The 23,843-nt window shown below is 41.0% G+C and overlaps 1 long non-coding RNA gene across 1 annotated transcript in view; it reads right to left on the reverse strand.

Annotated features, from left to right (window-relative positions):
* Nucleotides 1-6,163: 6,163 nt before the first annotated feature.
* Nucleotides 6,164-23,843, reverse strand: part of LOC134546834 (uncharacterized) — an 86,662-nt gene continuing 68,982 nt past the window's right edge. Inside the window, exons 4-5 of the long non-coding RNA XR_010079273.1 lie at nt 10,821-10,877; nt 6,164-7,577 (exon numbers count right to left, since the gene is read on the reverse strand). This is a non-coding gene — a long non-coding RNA (uncharacterized LOC134546834). The remainder of the gene's footprint in view (nt 7,578-10,820; nt 10,878-23,843) is intronic.

Here is a 23,843-nt window from a genome sequence, read left to right on the forward strand (position 1 = left end):
TGTGTTTCTGCCCTGAGCCCTCAAGCATGTCCCAGAAGGGTGATGTGCCAGAGATGTTTTCAGAGGGCTCAAGTATGGACTGTGTTGCCAGTGCCTGCAGGGCAGAGGGCTGGTGCAGGTTATTCCTTCAGGGGTTTTCCTGCCTTTCAAAGCCAAGGGCAGTAGCATTCAGCACTTGTCAGTGTTACCAGCAGCTGCCCTTTTGGACTGCCTGCTTTGCACAGTGGCATGGGGAAGAGCTGAGGGGAGAGCCTTGTCTACCTGGTCTGCCACCTCTAGAGTACACAGGTTAGTAAAGTCACCCCTGCATTTAAAGGAAGAAGTAGCATGACCTCTCTAGCTGTGCACTGTCCTATTTTAAACCCCATTTTTGACAATGAGTCTTATCTAAAATTGAAAGAAAAACAGAGAATGTTGCTTCTCATCAGGATAGAGCCTGCATTTAGCTTTCTTTCAAGTAGCACAATAAAATATGGGAATAGATTTCAGCTTCCCATGTTTTAATTCTTGTTTTTTAATCCCTGTTTTCATTTTTGAAACTATTTGGATCCAAAAAGACATTTTTTTCTCTTTCCACTTCTGATTTGTTTGTTGGACCACTGCCTGCTCACCCTATTCGGATGTCAAGAGACTCTCTATTTTTCCATTTCTGGAATAGTCATTCACGACTCAATGTTTCTTGTGAAAACCCTCAGAATTTACAGTGTGTTTATTGGTTTCTCACCAACTGCAGTTTCTCTCTTGTAATATTTTGTTTCAAAGTTTCTCTCAGATACTGTTATATAGATTTGGTTCACTAAATAATTCTGTGGTAAGGCTAGGAGTTTAGGAGACCATCTTCCTAAAAGATCTAGCTAATAAACTAATTAAAATATAAGGGATTTATATAATTTGTTGAACTAGTAGGTTTGAGACATAATTGATGGGGTAAGACATTTTTAATAGTAGACTAATGTGCAAAGGATACCAGTTGTGTGCAGTGTTGCAGGAATGCACAATAAAACACAGCTCCTGTGTGAAGAGGCCATTCTTGGGTCCAGATTTTGCCAATTGTACTGCACAGATAAGAGCAGGTTTGTGCAAAAGAGCTTGTCAAATCTGGTAAAACAGGGGAGAACCAATAACCTGCGATAGGTATTTCCCCAGAGTGCAGGTAAGGTGGTGTACTTTAGGGGTGTTGTAGTTGGAAGGAAGACTGGGGAAGAAGAGGTACATGGCATAAACTGGAAAGGAAATAGCAAGAAAGTAAAATGCTGAGGAGGAAGTTCAACAAACTGTAGAGCAGAAAAACATATGGATGAGTTATTGAAAGAGTAGAATGTGGTGGGTTTTGCACCAGGACCCTTTGCTATTCTGCCCAACACCTAATTAGCCTGGTAAAGCAAAACATTAATGAACTTCACCAATGACTTCTTTCATTTTAAAAGCTGTATAAGTTCAAGTGTGGAAGAAGCTGTAGAACCAAATAGCTGGGATGTGCCACAAGTGTGTGAGTGAGCCAGGGTCACTGAACAGTGTAATGAGGCAGGAGAAGTGGATGGAAACTGGTATACTCAATCCATTAACTGAAAAATCTGCCAAATCAGACCTGTCCTATGACTCCATTTCTCATTTTACTTCCTTTCTGTCTCTCATTAAAGTGTATAGGGGTAGGTAGGAACTTTTGGGGGACTGGCTCAGAAAAGGAAAACTGCATATATGGTTTGGTTAGAGTTCTACCCTTTAAGCCTAATGAACTGGTTTATTAAATTATTATAATAACTGTGTTTTAGACATAGCTTAGTTTTAAGCCTGAGCATGAAATAATAATTTTCTAAAAATCAAGACTGTTTGTGAATCTTTCTTTTCCTGCTGTGGTTCTTGCTGAGTTTTGTCCAGGATATCTCTGGAAATATGAGCTCCAGATATATCACAAGACAGCCTGTGTTGTGTGGCAGCCGTATGTTTAAGAAGAAAATGCTGGAGGAGATGGTTGGTTAAGTGTACATGCAGACTTCTGGATGGTCATCAGCACTGATTCCAAACATCCTGTTTGGTTTCTGATCACTGATTAGCAGCACAAACAAGATAGATACCTTTAACCACTAAAAATTATCCCTCTTCCGCTCTCACGGTCTCTCTAGACTGGAATTTTGTAAGCTGCCAGATGCAGATTTGTTTCCAGGGATCTCACAATCCAAATTTTGGTCCCAACTATAGTCATTTAAAGCCTATTTAGACTCTCTTGAAAGATAGATTTATAAGGAAAATGTTGACAGTTCTTGGCCTCTTGTATCACTGGTGGGAGCAACCATAATATTGATTTCCTCTAGTTGTCTTCCATCAAATGCTCAAAGCAGCATTTTTTCCTTTGGTGCAAACATCAAAAATGTGGACAGTTTTGTTTTCCTAAACTCGGATAACATCTGTGAACATACCATTTTTGTGGGAATGCAGTACACCCTTTCCCAATTTTATTAAAAACCACCTTTTTGGATAAAGTGTGTGCCATTGTAGCACTTTGTCTCATGTATCTTGTTCTAGGAAACTGAGTCTGCTTTTTTTTATTCCTCCAGGACTTTCTTTGTGTGAGGAATATAGATGAGAACTGTGTTTTTTCCTCAGAATGCCTTCAGGCTGTTTGTCTTCCTAACCTAGACATGTGAAGTGTTTCCAAGTAGTTAAAGACTCTCAGTGATAGTAAGGTTTTACATACTTATGTTGCTTGTTGACCCAAACCAAAATCGATGATGATTATAGTGAGCTCCGACATCTGGAACAAGTTATACCGAAGCCTGGCTGCAGTTTAGTTCTTTACCTTTTGGGACAAGCCTTTTGCATTTGATCTGGGTTGGAAATCTTGAAATCAGATTTGGATGTGCATGTGGAAAAAAGGATATAAGAAAAAATGGAGAAAATGCAGAAGAACCTCATATTTCCATTGTTGTATTTTTTAATTCTGCCCAGCTGAAAGGAAGGCACCCATCTAATGTCAATGTAAAGACTTGTCTGTGCAAGGTTGAAGTTGCATGTTAAAATGTGTATCCATGTTCTATGAGCAGTTTTTCATAAAGTAGTTTTCAGTGCCTGACAGGAAGACTGAGGAAAGATATGTGCTGGCTCATCAGATCCCATGCAGAGCAATAAAGTGCTTTCCAAAGAAGGAACCACTCTTCTCGGAGCCAGAGACGGGTAAAACTTACAATCCTCTCAAAGTTTTACTTAAGAGTTTGTGAAAGGTCATGGCCTTGCCTACATGCCTCTCCTCACAAATGGAAATAGGCAGCCCATCCGAGGGAGTGGCCTTACTTACATGGAAACTGTTTTATGTAAGAAGAGAAGGCTAGTCCAGCAAAGGTGTGGTTTTATTTACATCCATGCTCTTCCCTTATGATTGGAGTGCGTCTGGAAGGTGTGGTCTCATTTACATCCCGCCTCAACTGCCTTTGGCTTCTCTGCATTCAACCCTTGCCTGTGGCTGGAAAAGGAACTCCTGCAAGCAGAATAAAACGGCTGTGTGAAAAACATGTTTTTTTTTCCTCTGTTTCTTCAGTGTATGCATTCCTGCTGGTATGTACCTGAAAAGGGAAGGCCGTGTTCCTGGGAGAGAGTTTTGGGTCTGTATAGGTCTGTGTATGTATATACATGTGTGTGTATGTGCTTGAAATAGCAGGATGAACAGACCAGGTGTTGAGGTGTTGTGCTAGCCTTAGTGTTTGTTGGAGGGTGCTAGAACTGTTTCTGAAGAAAGGTGAGTAAAATAAGTTCTTCAGCATGGCTTTTTTTTTTTTTTTTTTTTTTTAAGATACACATACAACTTTTCAAAGTGCTGCTGACAGCTCTTCCAGAAGACCTGTCTTTGGGCTGTGTGTGTGTGTGTGTGACATTACATGTAGTCCCTTGCATCAAAGTGAAGCCAACATAAACATGGTAGCAGCATCTTACATAATCTCTGAACTAGGATAGCAGGCAACAGCAAAGGACATGCAGGGCAGTCAGGCCCTGGCTACTCTGCATGCAGTTGTCATTCAGTATTTAATCCCTTCCTCAACATGTATGTGATGTATATTCAATTGTAGAGGCAACTCTACCTTATGTCAGGAAGCTATTCAGCTGCTACTGGCCTCTGTCTGTATTAACTTTGGGATGCAGATATATTTGTAGCATAAAGTGGACTGGAAGAACTCTTGCATATGGATTGTGGAGCATCCAGAAAGCCTTCAAGTTGCTGTTGACTTTACTGGGATTGCTCTAGTCCTTCTTTATTTTTCTTCTTCCATCCATGCCTTATCAGGCATCATCTTCGTTAATTCCAGGCAATAAGAAAGGCAGAGATTATAAGAGGTAGCCTGCTGATTTTTCTCTTCTTTTGTTTTCTAAAACAGTAATTAAAGTCTCTTGAATTTACAGCACCCTGACAATTGGTCCAGATGCAAATACACGTACTGTTATTTTCACTGACAATGGAGCTGTGGTGTTGCTCACATTGTGAGTGGGAAGTGGACAGAGAGTCCTTCAATGTGAAGCCCTGATGTGTGACTGTGTCCAAAAACACTGCGCGCTGAAGGAGCTGTAACCACTGGGACTGGCTGCCCCTGCCATGTCTGGGATTCCTCTGCTGTGACATTCCTCTGTTGCTCAGCACAAAACCCAGGGACCACCAAGAAGCCTCATGTGGGAATGTGCAGGTCACAATCCATTTCTCTAATACTACTCCCTCTGCTATATCTGATTATACTCCCGTAACTCATGACAAACATCTAGGCATGGCAGCCTAAGGTACTAACATTTTCAGGTTAGACTCAGAACTCTTTCAGCTTTAGATACTTCTGAATACCTACCTTTATAAACACCTGTCAATGACCCGTTTCTTCTTTGCCTGCAGAAACTTAGTGAAACTGGAAGTCTAGCTATCTGTCACACTCTGGTTTAGGAGATGAAAGTTACTAAAATATTTCCTTCTTTTTTTGTAACCAAGACAAGCTGAGGTGCACAAAATTAATTGCATGCCGGTCCACTGCAGGAGGAAGTGTCTGGCATTGTGTCTTTGAATTGCAGACAGGCAGGAGAGACAGAATGTTTGTTGTCAGGATCCCTTGCACGTACTCTGGAGCCACAGCTGAAATTTTTAATTTACACACACTCATTGCACCATGAGGACATGTCCTCCAGATGATGTAAACCAAGTGAGTGATGCATGCAGAGGTCACCGCTGTACAGAGACCTTTATACACCCGAGACACTGGCTGGTCTAAACTGCCGTGGCAGAGCTGTGTAAGTTAGCCTGGACTGTGCACTACGCTGTTCTGTTTCTCTGGAGCCAAAGTAGGATGTTTAAATAAGGCTTCTGAATCTCTACACTGCCTTGCATTCATGGCTTAAGACTGCACTAAGAGACATATACCTCATTTTTTAAGTTGGCATAGATTCCAACACACAAGGGTGCTTTATAAAACTTTCTGGCTTCTTGATCTTCCTCTCCTCTGTGAACGTTCTTCCTCAGACTTAGCTTCCCTCCTTCATCCACAGTGTTGTGCCTGAGCAAACACACTGCCTACATCTATGTGGGCAAGGAAAGGTGTCTGCCCCCAGAGTCAGCTCTGGTGAACGTCCAGCAGCTGTTCCCCGTGTCCTGACAGACGTGATAGCCCTTCAGCTGCTGTGCATGCACCAAAATAGATTGTTTCTCCTGTCAGAAGAAAAAATGGCACGTGTATAACTTAAGGAAAAGGGATCCAATGGGAGATAAGAGTGTAGGGGACATTACTGCAGTTCTATGTTTGGAATCGGTTACGTATGTGTGTGGTAACCCAAATGATGGGTGGACTGTACTTTCTCATTACCATAATTACATTTCCTTTCATAGCTAGGGTTGGGGATGCATCCAGACATTGCAGAACACATCAGTAGATTTAGTGTGGCTTACTCAGTCTCCATTTATCAGACTGTGTCCCAATTATGTTACATTTAGGAAACAGAATAATTTTCTGGTTATAGCACATGGAATTTGTGGCATTCTAATCCTAGTCATCCTGCTGTATGACCTTGGAGAAGTTGTTTTACTACTCTTTGATGGTAAAAAATTAACTCACCCCATGGATGGATTTTAATACCATGCCAAGTTTAAAAAAATCTGAAACTAAAGTTAGCCCGCTAAATCCATATTTAGGGGCTAAATGGGATGACTTGTTTCCATAATCCTGAGCACCCAGCAACTGTCTCCTGCTGAGACCAGCTAGAGATTTTGGGTGTTCAGCAGTCTGAAACACAGAGCAAAAGAAGAGTGAAAGCAGCTCCTTGTGTGCGCGTGAAGAGGATCTCACTGATGTAGTGAAACAGGGACAGCAGTCTGTCTTTCCTGAGTGGTTGTCACAGTCACAGCAGTGGGGAGGTGTAGGTGGGATTAAGCTCATGATTTTTGTTGTCTAAAAGTGAAATGTCTGCCCTGAACAGCCTGCTGGCTGTTCAAGATCTCTTTAGTAGATTCTTCAGTTCAGAAGAGCTCTCAATCAGGACAGATGAGCATCCCCGGATGTGCCATCCTTTCCACCTCTCTGGATGAGGGACAAGTTATCCTCCAGAGGTGCTCTGTCCCTGTCCATGAAGTTAAGCACATCATAAATGTTTAGATAGTTTGCTTGAGCTCTGTTGACTCTAAAGTCAGTGGGTGCATTAGGTGTGTTAGAACTGCCCATAGCTGCAGAGAATGGTAAACCCTATTACAGGCCTGAAGAGTTTGTTTGTGGAAGTTAGGAACAAGTGAAAGCAGAGAGAAAAAGGTCAGCTTTTAAAGGAAAAGGAAATATAAACCTGACTGTAGTCATTGAAAACCTATTCCACGTTGATGGTATGGTTTGTTTCCACTGGAGAGCTTTGTTCTGTGTTTGAGGCGGAAGATTAATTTTCCCACGGGAGAAATAAGCTTTGAATAAGTCAGCTAAAATGAATTGTTCTTATGTGCACCACACATCTATAGGAGAAACAGAAGACATTTACATGCTCCCTGAGGAGGAACTATGACAAGCAGACAATTAAGCAATTCCCTTGGATCCCCAGATTTAAAGAACCACGTAATGGCTTAATTGAGTTGAGTTGCTGAGAGTGCAGCACTGCACTGAGATTCGTGCTGAGAAGTGCGCGATTCCCAGAGGCATCCATCAGGTTTTAAAGAATTGACTTTCCATGCTAATTGACCCAGATGTGCTTGGTTTTACCTCACAATCTCCACTTCATTCAATTACTATTAAAGAGAAGGGAATGAGAAAAAAGGGGACTCCATTTGTCTCCTTTACTATATTAAAAGGGAGCTTTCTTAAAGCAACATTTTGTAGTGTTGAACAAATCATTCAACTACAAATGGAGTAGCATTTATTTCACCTTCTTTTTCAATTTCCCGAATGACTGAGCATGTATTTTGCAGGGAGTAGAGGATATTAGTTAAGCCACTGTGCTTGGCAAAGGAAGAGTAAGCATCATCACCAGAAGAAATGAGGGCAGTGCACATGGAAGGACGATGTGTCATCTGTCTGACCAGGCAGGGCTGAGCAGCACAGGATGAGGGCTGAAGACTGTCATGCCTTGGTGCAGTGCTGGTCCACCTGAACAATCAATAAATGAAGAAAAAAAAAAGTTTTATCTATTTATATCTGCTAGAAAGCAAGGAGGAAAGTTTGAGAAACAGACTTTGCAATATGAATCAGCAGCTGAGCTCTTCCATGTACCAGGCCAGCAGACACCTCATTTGGGCAAGATATGGTCATCTTTTATGTGTGTGTAAATGATCCCGTAGGACACAAAGCAAACAGTGTAAGATTGACGTTCCCAGTGCATTCTGTATGTGTGCAGAACCTGGGGCGTTTCTTCTGGTCAATTCACAAGGCTTAAGTCATTTACAAATCAAGAATATTTGTGTGGTAGGGAAGGAGTCTACCTCTGTAGCTACATTCCTGGAACATCACCAGAGTCTTTCTTCTGTAAGGATGCTATCTGATTAATGACTTCAAGCTTATGTCAAAGAGCACAGCAAGAGGAACTTCTGTCCATTCATATTTAAACAGGCTGTGTATCGCTGAAATTAGTGGAGTTCATCTGAGTTTACACTGTTGTTAGGGGAGCAGAATTTAACCTAATGCTTGTCATAAGCCATATTTTGTACCATCCAGTCAAGTTATGGAGCTCTGTTGTGAAGTGAAGGTGTTCAAGAAGTGTACTTCTTTGCTAGGAGCTGTATGCCATATATAGTCAGCTGTGGCTTTTTTGCTGCTGTTTTTTTGGTTTTTTTTTAGCTTAAGAAGGCTTCCCTCCAAACTGCTGAATCATATTTCAACCATAGACCTGGTGATTTTTCAGAATTTGAATCAGAGTTGGGCTCCCTGGATATCAAGCTGTGAAGCCACGCATGGGCTCAACATTTTGGCAGCCATGGAGTAGAGCTTTGGCAGTATTATATTCACAGCCCAGATGTTGGATGGTTCAGCCACAGCATACAGCATATTAGAAGAGAGCAACAGCATGACTCAGAATTGCTGTTTACTTAATTTAAATACCGTGGTTTGTACTGTTCTTCGTGATTAGCCTGGATATTAAGAACCAGACTGCTTTAGATCTGTATCCCATCCCAGAAGAAAGTTTTATGTAACAACCCCATGTGAAGGGAGAAACATTTTTGGATATCTTAGTGTTGCATTCCTCCTGCCAAGGTCTTGTGTGAGAGGCTGTCCAGTTAGGGGCACCTCTGAAGTTAGATATAGATATAGATCAGGATTACCAAAAAGCATCAAGGTCCTGTGAAATTGGAAATAAGAAAGTCAGGGTAGTACCTGAGATTTTTAAATGTAATATGATCATGTTTTGACTTAATATTCTGCTTTTACCTTACAAGCTGCAGCCATTAATTGCTTAGCAATAATTAGGAAAGATAGAGACAGTCTCCATTAAAACAGGGTTCTTCTTTAAAACTGCAGACATAGTCAGCTGAGCTCCTTTTGCATATGCCTAATTTTAGATAATTTTCTTTATTTAGGTGAGCTTTGAACTTACTAAAGTTTTGTGCATGTGATACAAGAAGCTGAGGAGAGTCTCTGTAATTTGATTCCTTTATCAATATTTTTTAAGGGGTAGAGAATTTAGTCTGTGAAAACAGCTACTGTTGTTTTTCAGGGCATTTAAAACAGAGAACTTTATTTTTTTCATAATGAAAACTACAACTGGAAAGAAACAAACAGTGAATCACCTAGTCCAAATTACTTTCTTATGTCTGCAGAGAACATGCTGACAAATGTTTGAGAGGGTTTTTATTTTGTTTTTTGAGAATGACTGTGAGACACATGGTAGCAAATTCTTCATTAGATGGATCAAGTTTATTTCAGCGAAATCCTAAACTTGAAACCTAGACAGACATGAAAATAGGGAATTGTTTAAAATAATATTTGGAAAATGCAAGAAAGTTCCAGTAAAAATGTGTCTATTGGAGGTTCATCCTTCAGGCAGGACTAGTGATTCCTCTATGCCTGTTTTGCAGAAACAGAGCCCTAAAGGTAAAATGCCTGGTAATATACCAGGGATTTTTTTTCTGGCCAAAAAGATAAATGGAGCATTTTTGGTGGGAAGATGTCACTGGAACTGAGTAGGACTTGTGCTAGAGCAGGAGACACCACAGAGGTGAACAGAATGCAACTTTTGTGTGCCAGTCTCAGTGATGAGCAGATAGACAGGAGGCTCAAGGGGAATATTATATTAAAAGAAAGAAAGGATTTAGGGACAAGGAGAAGGGGTTTTGGAAGAAAAAGGGCTTCTTGGGTCTGTGACATGGAAAAGAGAATAGTTCAGTTGTTTTGATCTGGAGGAAGAGTCTTGAGGAGAAAATTAGGAGAATGGGATGAAAATGTAAAGGGACCAAGATAACTCTTTGTTTGGCTTGATTTGTGTTTCAGCAGCTGTGGTAAAACTGAGTTGCTCAGAGAACATTAATGGAGCAAAACAGCACAGGCCCTTGAAGCAGACCAAAAAAGCTGGAAGGAGAGGAGGCGAATAATATCATCAGAGAGTTCAACAACAGCAAATTGAACTGGTCAAAGAACCTGGAAATTTTACAGTTTTCTTTTTTTCAAGGAATACGTATAATACTTATCTAAATAGAAAGTAGTAAGCTTTTGCTTACTGTTCTGTGTAATTTTTGTTTCCCACTACAATCAAACCTGAATCAGCTTCATTTATTAAGAAGAACAGAAGGGTTTTGAATAGAGCTTTCCATGAACACTTTATTATAAGAGGTGAAATCTGTGGGAGGAAGTAGGAAAATTTGAAACAATGAAGGCCTTGCTTCACCGATTCATGAAGATTCTTCAGTCTACAGATGAATGAGGCTCAGATAAAATGTGTAAGTTCAAGTCAGAAAACTTCACCCTCAGTGGGTCTAACTGTCAAAGCAATTAAAGTATCTCTTGTGCTGTGTGTTAATTATTATTTATTTCCTATCCAGGAGCCCAGTAAAGAATTAATGAAATACCTGAAGATCAGCTCAGTAGTGGAGTAATATATTATTGTGGTCGTGTCTATGACAACAGCAGAAGGTCAGGTCAGAGGTTGCCTGGTTATGTAGACATTTTGAGTTAGTACTCTGATTTAGAAATATTTTGCTTTTGCAAAAGCAAAAATAATGATCCTAGGAATAAGTTGCAGAAAAATGTATGTTGCAGAAAAATGTATGATATTTTTGTTCAAATGAAATCTATTCCACAATTTTTATAATTAGAATTGAAAAGTAACTAGAGGAAACTTTAAAAGCCAGAGTGCTTTTTTTCTTAGGAACCAGAACAACCATAATGAAAGCACATGCTTACCTGGCATACAAGATTCACCACTTAAAACATCCAAGCAGCAAAAGTCTTGCTGTGTTCCTGGAACACATCATGAGATACACATCAAATGCTTGAATTAGCCAAGGCTTAGTCACACTTGGTTCAAAAAAAGTCTGTGTGCATGTGCTTTCACATATGCCTAGATTCTGAGCTATTAGGTTTCTTAGATACCCTTAATCCTATTCTGCATTTTATTTTTAGAGTATAATATTCCCATACTACAGTTACCAGACATCTTGCCTCAAATGTTTCATAATATGCAGTTCCGGGGGTTTTATGTGTGTTCTTATAGAGAGACGGCATCAGCTTTAATCATGTGGGAAAAGGAAGCATTAACTTTCATTAAACCCTTTGCCATCTTATAGCAGTTTAGAAAGACGTTGTCAAAATGTGGAATCCCAAGGAGTACTCTCACTTTCCTTCAGCACAGTGACTGAGGATATTGCACCAAGTGCCACTCAGGATTTATCAAGAAGCTATTCTCTAAGTAATAATTTCGAGCCAGATTCCTTAATTTAAATACCTTTTAAATGGGAAAGCAAATCCTAGAATAATTTCTTATCTTTACTACAAATTCCAAACTGTGCAGTATATTTGGAAGAAAACCAGAAATAGGTTTTCTGAACTAAGAATTACAAAGAAGCCCAGAAGCTCTACTCATCTCCACCTGAATTAACAACCAAATTAACAAATCGGTTTTGCTACCTCAAGACAAGAAACATGCAGTGTGTACTGAGAATGCTCAGCTGCTGAGTGGAATTGAATGCCACAAGGTTTTTCCTCCTGGCAGGGAGGAGGGCAAGTACAAAATATTGGGATGTATGGATAATTAAAATAATTAAGTATATAATTAAAACTTTTCAGTTGTTGTGTAATATGTAAACTAGGAAATATTTCTTAGGGAATAAAAAATAACAGGGGTTATTATATATACCTACATACCATAGAACTGTAGAATCGTTTGGAAGGGTTGGGTTGGAAGGGTCCAAAAGATGATCTTATTTCAACCCTTATGCCATGGACAGGGTCACCTTACATTAGACCAGGTTGCTTATCCAACCTGGCCTTGAACACTTCCAGGAATGGGGCAACCACAACTTCTCTGGGCAACCTTTTCCAGTGCCTCACCACCCTCACAGTAAAAGATTTCTTCCTGATATCTAAACTAAACCTGCCTTCTTCCAGTTTGAAGCCATTAGCCTTGTCCTGTCACTACATGCCCCTTCTAAAACCTCTCTCCCAAGTTCTCTTGGAGGACTCCTTTGTACCAGAAGGCTGCTGTAAGGTCTCTCTGGAGTTTTCTTCAGAGTAAGCAGCTCAGCCTGTCTTCACCAGAGATTTGCTCCAGCCCTCTGATCATCTTTATGGTCCTTCTCTGGACTCACTCCAAGAAGTCTGCATCCTCCTTATGTTGAGGGCCCCCGAGCTGGATGCAGCACTCCAGCTGGAATCTCACAAGGGCACAGTAGAGGGGCAGATTCACCTCCCTTGCCCTGCTGGTCACGCTGCTTTTAGTACAGCCCAGGATGCAGCTGGCCTTCTGGGCTGTGAGTGCACACTGACAGCCTGTGCCCAGCGTTTCATCCACCAGCACCCCCAAGTCCTTCTCTGCAGGGCTGCTCTCAAACAATTCTCTGCCCAGTCTATATTTGTGCCTGGGATTGTCGTGACCCTCCTGCAGGACCACACGCTCGGCCTTTGCACAGTCCCACCTCTCAAGCTTGCCCAGGCTCCTCCGGAGGGAATCCCTTCCCTCCAGCCTGTTGACTGCACCACACAGCTTGGTGTCATTGGCAAACTTGCTGAGGGTGCCTTGATCCTGCTGCCCATGTCACTGACAAAATGTTACACAGTGCTGGTCCCCATATTGACCGTGAGGAAGGCCACTCCTCACTGGTTTCCACTGGGACATTGACCCATTGACCACTACTTTCACAGTGTGACTATGCAGATAATTTCTTATCCACCAAGTGGTTCCTATGTCAAATTCATGTCTCTCCAATTGAGAGACAACGATGTTGTTCAGGACAGTGTCAAATGTCTAAGTAGATGATGTCAGCTGCTATTCTCTACATACATAGTTTCGAAATACAATAGTGGTTTTCTCACTTCTAAGATATAGTACAGAACAATTATTCATGTATTTACCCTGGGATGGTTGGTGTGTTATTAATTTCTTTGTTTCATTTCTGCTTTATAAGTGCAAAATCTGAATAATCTGTGTGGGTTGCTTTCTGAGACGTCCAATTTAACTGATTTCTCAATTCCTTTACCAGAACAATAAGAGGTATCTCTTAGTTGTCCCAAGCTCTCACAATCACAGACTGAGATCTTACCAAGCACTCTGGTTTTGTTTTCCTGGGTGTTTGGTCTCATTAGAAGAAGGTTTTGAGTGCACTTTGTTAAGAATGTGATATAGATAAAGAAATTTGCATTCAGTGACATCAGAGTTACTATAACATGTTTTGGGAATATGATTGGTAGGAAGCTAAGGAGAGGATAAAGGAAAGTTGAGAGAGTTGTGTGAGACAGGCATTTACATTTCTAGTCCACTGAGAATTTTAAGTATATTTCCTGGATCTGTGTTCCTCCACCCATATAGCCAGAAAATAAACTTCACAGACCAATTTCTAGGAGCATGGAATTCTTTCCAAAGAACATTATTATGTGGAAAACACATTATCTTTTTCAAAGTGCACCTTCTGGCTATACTTGACCTAAAGAGCTTGTCTGGTGAGAACATAACTTTCTTTTACATTGACACTGAAAGAATTAGTTCAACCCCCTTTTTTTTTTTTGGACCAGTTCTGTTTTCTGTGGGCCTTGCAGGAACATAGTTGTTGACTGGTTCCCAGTATATTAATGATAAAATAGCCTTTTCAAGAAATTGAAATCAAGAGCTTTCTTCTTACTCCTTGCTAGAATACTTGTCCAAAAAGGATATAACTTAAAAGGAAAATGAAATGCCTGGTTGAAAGTAAATGATGAAATCACAGATAAAACTGAAGTTGCTATAACTCTTTGCTTAGCCTCTTCATCTTCCTGCAAAAACAGTGGTTTGTCTACATTGTGACTTCTCAGTGGAAAACAATAGGAATTGTATTCTAATTTGATATCAGCTGGTAAACACCTTAAGGACAGCATTCATAAATTACTGTATGTACTTGAGAGCAGCAGTTCTTTTTTCCATGCAAAATACCTATACTGTATATTGTACTGCTGGATTGCCTGGACTTGTAGGAAAGCTGGTTTTCCAGATGGTGTTCGTGAAAAGTTTTGAGCCATAAGTACAAATGAATCAAGCACCACCACAAAGAAGGGAAATAGCATAAAATCTTTAATTTCTACTCAGAGAAGTCATTTATCCAGTGCTGGCTGTGTCATCATTGTGCATGTGTAGTGTGCAGTGAGTAAATATCCCTGTTGTGCATGGATGAGTATTCCCATCACACTTCCTAGGCATGGATTTACTCAAGGGTCAGGAGCCTGCTGCCCATTTCCCCTCCCTTCTCCCTGTACCCCTGCCACAGGAACACTTGGTACTCAGATCATGTGAGGCTTGCACTCTTTTCTTACCTAATACTGCTTGCAGCTGCATGCAGCTTTTCATGTTTAGTTCAGTTTGGAGTTGTGGGTCTGTTGGGAAGGAAATCCAGCCACGAGACGTTTTAAGTAGTGGTTTGATCTTTGTCAGTGAGATTGACTCAATTTAGGCACGTTCCCTTGAGAAGTCAGATCTGGACTGGAATATGTTAAGGGCTGTCAGAACACTGTAAGCAGGAAAGGCAGACATTGCAGCCACCAAGGGTTTGACTCCAGCAGAGAGTCTTGTAAATGGGGATGTTTAATAGACCGTGGAGAAGTTAAAAGGAAGGATTAGACAACTGGTGGGGTCAAGTACACTTAAGTAATCATAAATGCATAGGGTGGTGCTGTAATTAAAAATGCTCCTGGACTCACTCAGTTGGCCTCAGCATCAGAGCCATGCCTACTACAGGCAGAGCTTTGGTTCCAAGGGGCTTCTGTAATTGTCCAAATCATATGAAAGCTTTAAAACTTATACTTAATGTTAAACTTAAAACAAAACAAAACAAAACAGGTTGGGAGAAAATACTCTAATGATTCAGACTCTAGAATAAACAACTTAACCACACTGTACTCTGAAGTGAAAGTATTCGTGATAGCTGTTTGGAAAGCAAATGTTAGCACAAAAAAATTTCAATTCTCATTTTAGCATGTTAAAAGGAAACTATTCTCTGTGAGTATTTTTGTTAAACATGTTACCCAAAGAGCCTTGATAAATGTTTGTTAGATGCACTTTGATACTAAGTGTCTGTAAAACACATAAGCAACTTTTTTAAATAAAAGGGCATTTTTTATTGAAAAAATGTTTCTTGACTATTTTTGCTATCTTTAGCAAACACATATGAGTTGTGCAACTCCATTAAATGCTTAGAATAATATTTCCTATGCACACTTTGCTTGTTAAGTTCAAAGAGTGTTTTCTTACACACCAGGCCAGAATCACATGATGAAATTTAAACTGATTGCTTTAGGCTTTCATTCTCTTTGATTACTTATTTGGGTCAGACATTTAGAAAGAAGATAAATATCATACAAAAAATATTGACCTTCTCCTTGGAAACACATTTTAAACAACTTTGAGAGCTGCTGCTCTATGCTTTGTGATGTGTTTAGTAAGTTCAACTTCAGATTTAGTTATATTTTTTGAGTGACAGGAAGTTGATAAATGCCCTTCTCATAGCAGTGATGGAAATGTGTGAGCCTGAGGTCTGTAACTGCTGGCAAGAAAGATGAGGTAGGAAAGGGCAGCCTGCTAATAAAAGGATTATTCAGAATATGATACTTATGTGACCCAAAATAGCACTTCTGTTTCTCTCATATTATATTTCTTGAAGTTGGCATATGAAATTCAGCTGTTACTCTGGCTTCTTAAAAACCCCTTTTTCATGAAAAGTGACCTTTCTTTCTTAAATGTTCAGGCCTCTCTTCATCCTTATGCCAATTTCAGCCATGTGGAAAAGAAGAAACTAGCTTATCCTGCCACTTTAGCTACGGTTTTCAGGAAGCAGAAGCAAGGACGGGGTCTGGAATTTATGTGAAACCTGATGGAGCTGCATGGGAACCTGTTTAACAACAATTAAACTGATGCAGATTAGCTAAATTCTACTATTAAAAATCTTTAATACACTTTTAAAAAGTAACTTTGTATACAATAGGCAAAAGTAAAAATCAGTAATACAGAGATTGCCTTGGAATACCAGTGAAATTCCTCACAGAAGCAGAAGAGTCTGTGGAGCATTTCAGAGGGAGGTGATAGAGTCTTTTCAAGCAACACCTTTGGATGTTCTGGACAAACACCTGATAGGCCATTGGTCGCTAGAGAAAGTTTTGATAACTTTTGACAACTCTTTTGCAAATGTTGATAATGATATTTCAGGTTTTTTAGCATGAAGCTCTTAGGTGATTTGTGAAAATCGAGAACCCTGCCTTTCTTTGTGAATAAAGATTACCTGTATTTCTTGCCAGTATAATGAGCAGAAAGTGTTTATTCCTTTATTCTGTCCCTGAAGGGGATACATTGTCTTAATACCGTACATTTTGAGATTGGGCAAAGCATAAAAGCAAAATCATTAGGAGCTCTATTTCTGCCTGGTTCTTAGTAAGATAATAGGGAGTCTCACAGGGGATAAATGTAAACGGCTTTGTTACTTATTTTCTTAACATTATTTTTTGTGTTTTGCCCATTCTGAAAGGTGCAGGCAGGCAAACAGAAAACCGCCTTTCCTCTTCAGTTATTTTGCATGAAAGAAACAGCACATTCCCCTGTGCCTTTCCAGTACTACACAAATACTTCTGAGTTTGTACAGCACAACAAGGACTTGCTCCAAGATGGTAATTTCAGGCAACTCATTCACAGCAGTGATTTTTTGTGCAAAAGCAGATCCATTCTGTGCCAGTGATGCCCTGTTCCCTACCGGGAGACAGCGGCAGCGTTGCTCTCTGCCCAGCGGTCATGGAGGGGGTGAGCCTGTGCAGGGTCAGCGTGGTTGGAACCTGGGGCTGAACCCTTCTTGCAGACACACAATGCCAAAGGCACCTGGTCTGGGCAGGGGGAAGGCTGGAGCTGCCATCCTCTCCAGCAGGGCTGAACCCTTTCCTCACAAGAAACAAAGCTGCAGTTTCACGCCAGGTGCTGCTGGAGCGTGGGTGACCAAGACTGGTCCCACTGCAGTGTCATGCAGGCTGCAAGCACTGGCAGCTGGAGCAGCCTGCCAAGGAAACACTGCATCATGAAGCCTCAAGGCAAGTATTCAAGCAAGGGTTAAAATGGCTGGACAGCTTGCCCATTAGAAAACAGGGGTTTTTTTCCATAGTCACTTCCCAGTCTTGGATATACAGTCTTTAGTTACTGGAGGGATTCAGAGCTGGCACAGGCAGCCTCTTAAGTATTAGTCTGCCCCTGTGTACTTGGCACCAAATTCAGACAATTTTGAGAACATTTCAGATCTTCTGGAGGGTGTTTTTTGTTTTGTTTTGTTTAGGATTTTATTTCTATTTTTTTATTCCTTTCCATAAGAAAGCAGTTCTATTTTTAGGACTTGGCCCAAATTGTTGAACCCAGTGGTTTTACTGTTGTTGTTTTTCCTCTCTTCAATCAAACTGAAGTGGTTCTGGCTGATCTGACTAGCAAAGCTGCTGTGTCTCTTAAAGTTACACTTGAGAAGATTTTGTGATTGCACGGGTGTGTATGTTTGCATGGAAAGTTTCTCTCAATTTCCTGGAATAAAAGGAGTCTTGACTTCTTCCAAATCTATACTCCTCGCTTGTAAATGTCTCTATTAAGACTGGTTTTGTGGAACATTGGGAAGGGACACAGGCCTAAAACATATGTTACTAAATTGAATTTTATGTCTGAACTTTTTTCTCCCCAATCTCTTCTTTCTTGCTGCAGCTGTTTTGATGTATTACGTTTGTCTTCAATCTGCAGAGATACCAGAATATCCCATTTTTATAACTTGTGGAAAATCAGACATCATAACAAACTGATGACCTGAGCAGTGACTGAAGCAGTGATAAGTACCCCTATCACCTCTCTCTTTGACTACAGCACGTAGTAGACCCTGCTCACCCAAGTTAGCTGTTGGATGAAAGGGAATATTGCTTCCTCTGCATGGTGCTATGCTTCAAATAATCAGATTTTCCAGCTGTGCTGGTTGCAGGGCAGGGCCCAGGGGATTAAGGGTAATGTGAAAGCTACCCGTTCTCTTCCTCTGTGCATAGTGTTTAAGTTGCCACTTGCACTCACTTTATCTGAGAGCATCTTCTGTCCTGTTGCACAGGATGTCTGAGCAGGCAGGAGGGCTCATCCCTGTTATTGGCTGATCTGGGAGCTTTCCAAAGAAGTAGAATTTCTCCCAGTTTTGAAGGACCATTGTGAGTAGCAGTCAGCCACTTCCCATGGAATCACAGATGTCAACTAGACCACTGTAGACTGTCCTGAGGTCATTTTTCCAAAGCATGGCTGAACACCTCTGCTTCATGTAGTAATTTAGGCAGTTTCCCTACAGACCGAGACTTTGATTTAATGAGAGGAAGGCACTTTCTGATAACTCTGAGTACAACATGTAGTGCCTTGAGGGTAGAGTTAAAAATCTGTACCTGTCCTCAGGGTTTCCCTGTTTGCTGCTAGAGAGCTCTCTGCTCGGAGTCATTCTCAGCAGTGCACAGAGTGGACTCCCTATAGCCGTGTCCTTCACATGGCCCAGCATCACCAGGCTGGGTACTGTTTGTCCAAATACATTCCTGCATCCCACCTTTGGATCACTGTCTGGATGTAGACTTCTGCTTTTACTAATAAGGAGTATAGACTTTAGATCTGCCTTGCAAAATTTAAAAGCATTCAAAAGATCTCAGGCTATTTTTTAAAAGATTTGAGAGCTATCATCAAAACCATAATAAATTGCCAAACCATTTTCAAAAGTTTTCAAATGTAAGTGTAGTTCTAAGTCTTAAATCCAAAGTGGGGGTGGAAAAGGCATTTATATGAAGTTTAGCATTTCCTGAGTTTGAACTGCCCCTGATTCTTTCTGCCTCTGGCCCTGGCTCCTAGATATGTGAAGCTCAAAACTAGCCATACTTACCCTTGATTTCCATTTTGCTTGTCTTAGGCAGTTACGGCATTTTTTTTTCTTATATCAGATTAAAATTAATGAACATTCAAGCCCCATTTACTCTGTTGTACTTACTTTTTCACCTTTTTTACCTGTGGTCTAACAATGCAATGTTCACCTAGTAAAGAGACTTAGATAATTATATGCTAAAATGTACATTTTTCAAAGGAGTAGGGGTGTTTGCTTCAGTTTCCTAGGCAAATTCTCACACAAGTAATTACATTCTGGTTGCTGCATTCCTCTGCCACTTCAATTGGATATGGTGCTCCTCCTTAGTTTGTTCCCTACACTTTTGTATAGCATTATCGACTACTGTTAAATATTTGTTGCCCACTATCCCAGCAGTGACTTCACTATAAAGGCAGTGATTGAAGTAAGCCACCAGACAAATAAAATTAGGAGCATATTCTTGTGGAATTTACCGTCCAAAATAATTGTTAGTCTAAATCTTCCAGGTGAATGTGTTTTTAACCATGACTAGGTAGTACAAAAACGTATGAAATTAATCAGCACAGCAACATAATTAGCTGCAGTTGCTTTGAAACAAGGAACATTTGATGGTGACTTTGGTACAGCCATATAGAAGGGTCACTGTGGGCCATGTGTATCTTCAAACTGTGACCACTATTTTACAACAGAAGTTACGTTGGTGGGTGAATCTGAGCATGTTTGCTGTAAGTAGAGGGTGATCAGCACTATCCAACCCACAGGCAAAATCTGGAGAAGGAGAGAGTGAGCTCCTCTCTTGGTATGCTCACAGTAGGTATGAGTTCAGGTATGAATTGAAACAGCCCGATACATGTTCACTAGATAATTCCAGGGAAATTTCCACTACTCCCTCAAAATCAGAGCATTTCAGAATTCCTTGACTGGAGTATTTTTTCCCCCTCATAATTTCAGCACATTTATTCAGTAATGGCAGAATTGGGACCTGTGAAGCTAGTATTAGATTACTAATTTTAGCTTTTCTTTGATTCCCCCATGTTACAGAAAAAAAAATCCCTTAATTTGCAAGGTCCTTTTCCTTGCAATTCTTGTTCTTTAACACATTCAGTGTAGTGAACCAAAAGCACTGCTACTTGCTTCCCCTGAAATGATACCCCTTTATTTGATTTCAGCCTGGACACACTCTGCATGTCACTGGGAGGGTTACCCAGTGGTCACATAGATGTTCTTGGGTCAAGGCTAGGGCTGTGCTGCAATGCCAGGCCCACTTGCTGGCTGGCTGCACAAGGGCTGAGGTCAGGGTGGACATGGGGAAAGCCACCATCCATAAATCTTGGTGACCAAGCCACACCAAAGTCTTTGAGAAGGAGGAGAGCTTTTGTGGGACAAAAAGGAGAACAAGGCAAGGCAAGGCAAGAATAATTTCTTCTGGGAGCTGTCATTACAGAGGAAATGCTAAATATGTCAAGAATTTACAGGTCAGATGCAGGAAATTCAGCTGAACAAATCTAAACATGACCTGACATGGTTACTGGAAAACTGAAATAATGAAGTATCTATAGACCTTATTCTGTGTATTTCTTATAGTGGAATTTTCTTTAATAGCTCTGAAATGCAGTGGTGTGTTGTCGCTTGTTCAAGCAGTAATAGCACAAGTGGGAAACAGTGGAAAAACTCTCATTGAGGTGAGAACTGTAGCCTTTGATCCTGTCTTTATTCTCCTATCAGTCTTCAGGTTTGTTTAGTATCTGGCTTGTTCTGATTGATATATGATGCCATTATGCTCCCAGATTTATGTTTCATTGATGTTAACGATTATGGTTTGTCCATGCCAGGAAAGAAGTGATGGCAGCCATTGGCCTGCACTTCCATTAGAAAGCTAGCCAAGGGAGGAAGGTGAGGGTTAATTTGGGGTAGAGGAAGGAAGGCACTCCAAGTCTGAACCATCCATACTTTTAAAGGAAACAGAATTCTAATTTAATTGCCTCTAAATCTTGAAGTCTGCTTGTTACCAGCCAACAGATGGTGGATGCTTACAGATCCTCCAGCCCTCCTGGTCATTTTCCTTCCTTTTTTTTCGTTTTTCTTGAAGGAGATGCCAGAACTTATGTTACCTCAATACAGTAAGAACTTCAGAAACCAACTCAAGCAACAGTTTTTGAACACAGAACTGTAAGACAGCATATTTTTGTGAAGTGCATATCGAGTTCAGAATTATATATGACTTGATTTACTTAATTTCTTCAATTAACTTATATATTCTGCTACTTTGAACTGAGCAGAGCAAATATCCTGCATCTTGGAACATTTTGGTGTACTCAGATGATGAGGAAAAACAAGGAAAAAATATCGTGAAGAAATATTTTTTGGTTTTTTGTGATGCACCATAACTCTACACAGCAAACATTCTAAGTTTGTAAAGCTTAGAAGCTCGGTGAACTTCCTCGGCATGTTCCCAGTGTTTTAACATTCCTTGTAAGATGTTTGCCATAATGGATTTCACAGATGCATTGCTTTAAAATTGCTTCATTTATCATATATCAAATGTCTTTTGAATTTTTCTTATTTATGGATTATAGAAATGTCCGATAATTACCATTGTTCTTGCTTGACAAACACCTGGAAAACTATACTATTTGTTTCATGACAGAAGGTTGTTTTGATCAAGAAACCAAGGACAGATCTCATTTTTTGTTGTTGTTTTTGGATTTAGTGCTCCTGAAAAGAACACACACTCTTTTAGGCACCAAAGCTGTGCATATTTTTTTGTCCTTTTAATGCTTATTTTTTCCTGGCGGACTTACTCTGTTTTTTGTTTGGTTGTATTTTTACATACATAGAGACAGAGGCTGGTAATCTTTCATAAAATATGAAATCTAGCAGGACGGAGTTCTGTACTCTGCAAGGTTTTTTGTTTCCTTTCTAGAGGAAAACTCTAACAGTGGGGTATTTGAACTTCCTCCACACCCCTAAAGCTGTGAAGCCCATAGGCACTGCCCATTGCAACAAACCAGAAGTTTCCTCATTTTCTTGATGTTGCCTTGGGAGTGGAAATGTCAACACGGGTGTGTTTAGAACAGAAGAACAGATATAAATCTGTGAAGACCCCATTCCTACAATGCAATGTAGGTGTGATGGTGTGGTGATGGTGTGATCAGCAGTGTGATTATCAGAAAGAAGCACAAATCTGCTCCCCCAATGACACCAGCACAAGCCCAAAGTGACAGCACTAGCTGGTCAGCAGGCACGTGCCACAACAGAGATGGGTGAGGATACTGAGTTGTTGACTGCTGGGAGCTCCCAAGGCTCACTAGCAGCTGTAAGACCCCATGAGGGGAAAGGGGAAAGCTGGAGAGCAAGAGGAGATGCTGAGGCAGGGCCTGCAGGGATGGCTGGTCAGCTTCACTTGGCCTCTACCACGTTCTTCACCTTCTGACAGTGCTACAATATGAGGGCAAAGGGAAGTGAAAATGTAGCTGCTTTACTAGCAAAGATTGAGAATTCCTGGACTGGAGCTCGAGAGGGGAAAGAAAGAGGTATCTTAAAAAGTGACATCTGTAAATATTTTTCCTGTCAATATAATGTTTCTTCTTATGAGAGAGAAAAGTCAGACCCGCAGGTTTCAGGAGTAGGAGAAAAGGCCACTCAGGTTTCCAGGTCAGGCTTGGGTCTCCTGTTCTGCATGTTCTCTCTGCTTGGTCTCCAGCTGCCCTGCTGGGAGCCAGGAAGGGCAGAGCATGGCCAACAGGCCAGGTTCTTCTGATCACAGCTGTCCCTCTGTGTGCTTGCCTGGTGTGTGGCCCTTGCTAATGCTGGCTGAAATGTTCTGCTTGTTTTTATAGAATTGTCAAATAGTTTGGGTTGGAAGGGACCTTTAAAGGTCATCTAGTTCCAAACCCCCTGCCATAAACAGAGACAATTTCAGATAGATTTTGTTGCTCAGAGCCCCATCCAGCCTGACCTTGAATGTTTCCAGGGATGGGACAACCACCACCTCACTGGGAAATCTGTGGGTTCCAATGTTTTACCACCCACATCATAAGAGAATTTCTTCTCTGTATCTACCCTGAATCCACCTTCTTTTAATTTAAAATCATTACGTATTGTCGTATCACCACAGGCCTACTAAAAATTCTGTCCCCACTTTTCTTGTAGACCCCCTTTAGGTACTCGAAGGCTGTAACAAGGTCTCCCCAGAGCCTTCTCTTCTCCGGGCTGAACAGCCCCAACTCTCTTTATAGGAGAGGTACCCCAGCCCTCTGATCACCTTTATGGTCTCCCTCTGGGCTTGGCTCAATGTCTTTCCTGTGCTGAAAACTTCAGAGCTGGATGCAGTACTCCAGGTAGATTCTTACCAAAACGGAGCAGAGGGGCAGTCACCTCTCTTGACCTGCTGGCCATGCTGACATTTTTTAGTTTTTTTGAGCAGTGAGCACTTCCTCTTTGTGCAAATAGGGGCCACACGGATAGCTTGGTCATTCTTCTGGTTTTAGTGGGGTTCTGCAGGGTTTTGGACTATGAATATACTTTACCTCAAGAGCTATTGTTCCACTATCATTTTCTGGGTGCATGTGAATGTTTCAGGGGCAGCCATCTGTCTGTCTGTGTGCACACCTGGCTAACTGGGTGCAGCTATATGACCATCAGCTGAAGGTCTGCAACACTGCCCCTGCCTTTGGCTCAGCTTTCAAGAGCTTATTTGACTGCTGGGTGTCCTGGCATACAAGGATACAAGGCCAGCCCACTCAGGAGAGTTACATGGGCAGTGCCAAGCACCATTACCACATGGATTTTCTCAAGGCAAGGGAGGTTTTCCCTGGCCCAGCAAACCTCCTATGGGATTTTACCCCAATCTCATTGTACA

Source organism: Prinia subflava, chromosome 2 (genome assembly GCF_021018805.1).
Source record: "Prinia subflava isolate CZ2003 ecotype Zambia chromosome 2, Cam_Psub_1.2, whole genome shotgun sequence".
Taxonomy (NCBI): Eukaryota; Metazoa; Chordata; class Aves; order Passeriformes; family Cisticolidae; genus Prinia; species Prinia subflava.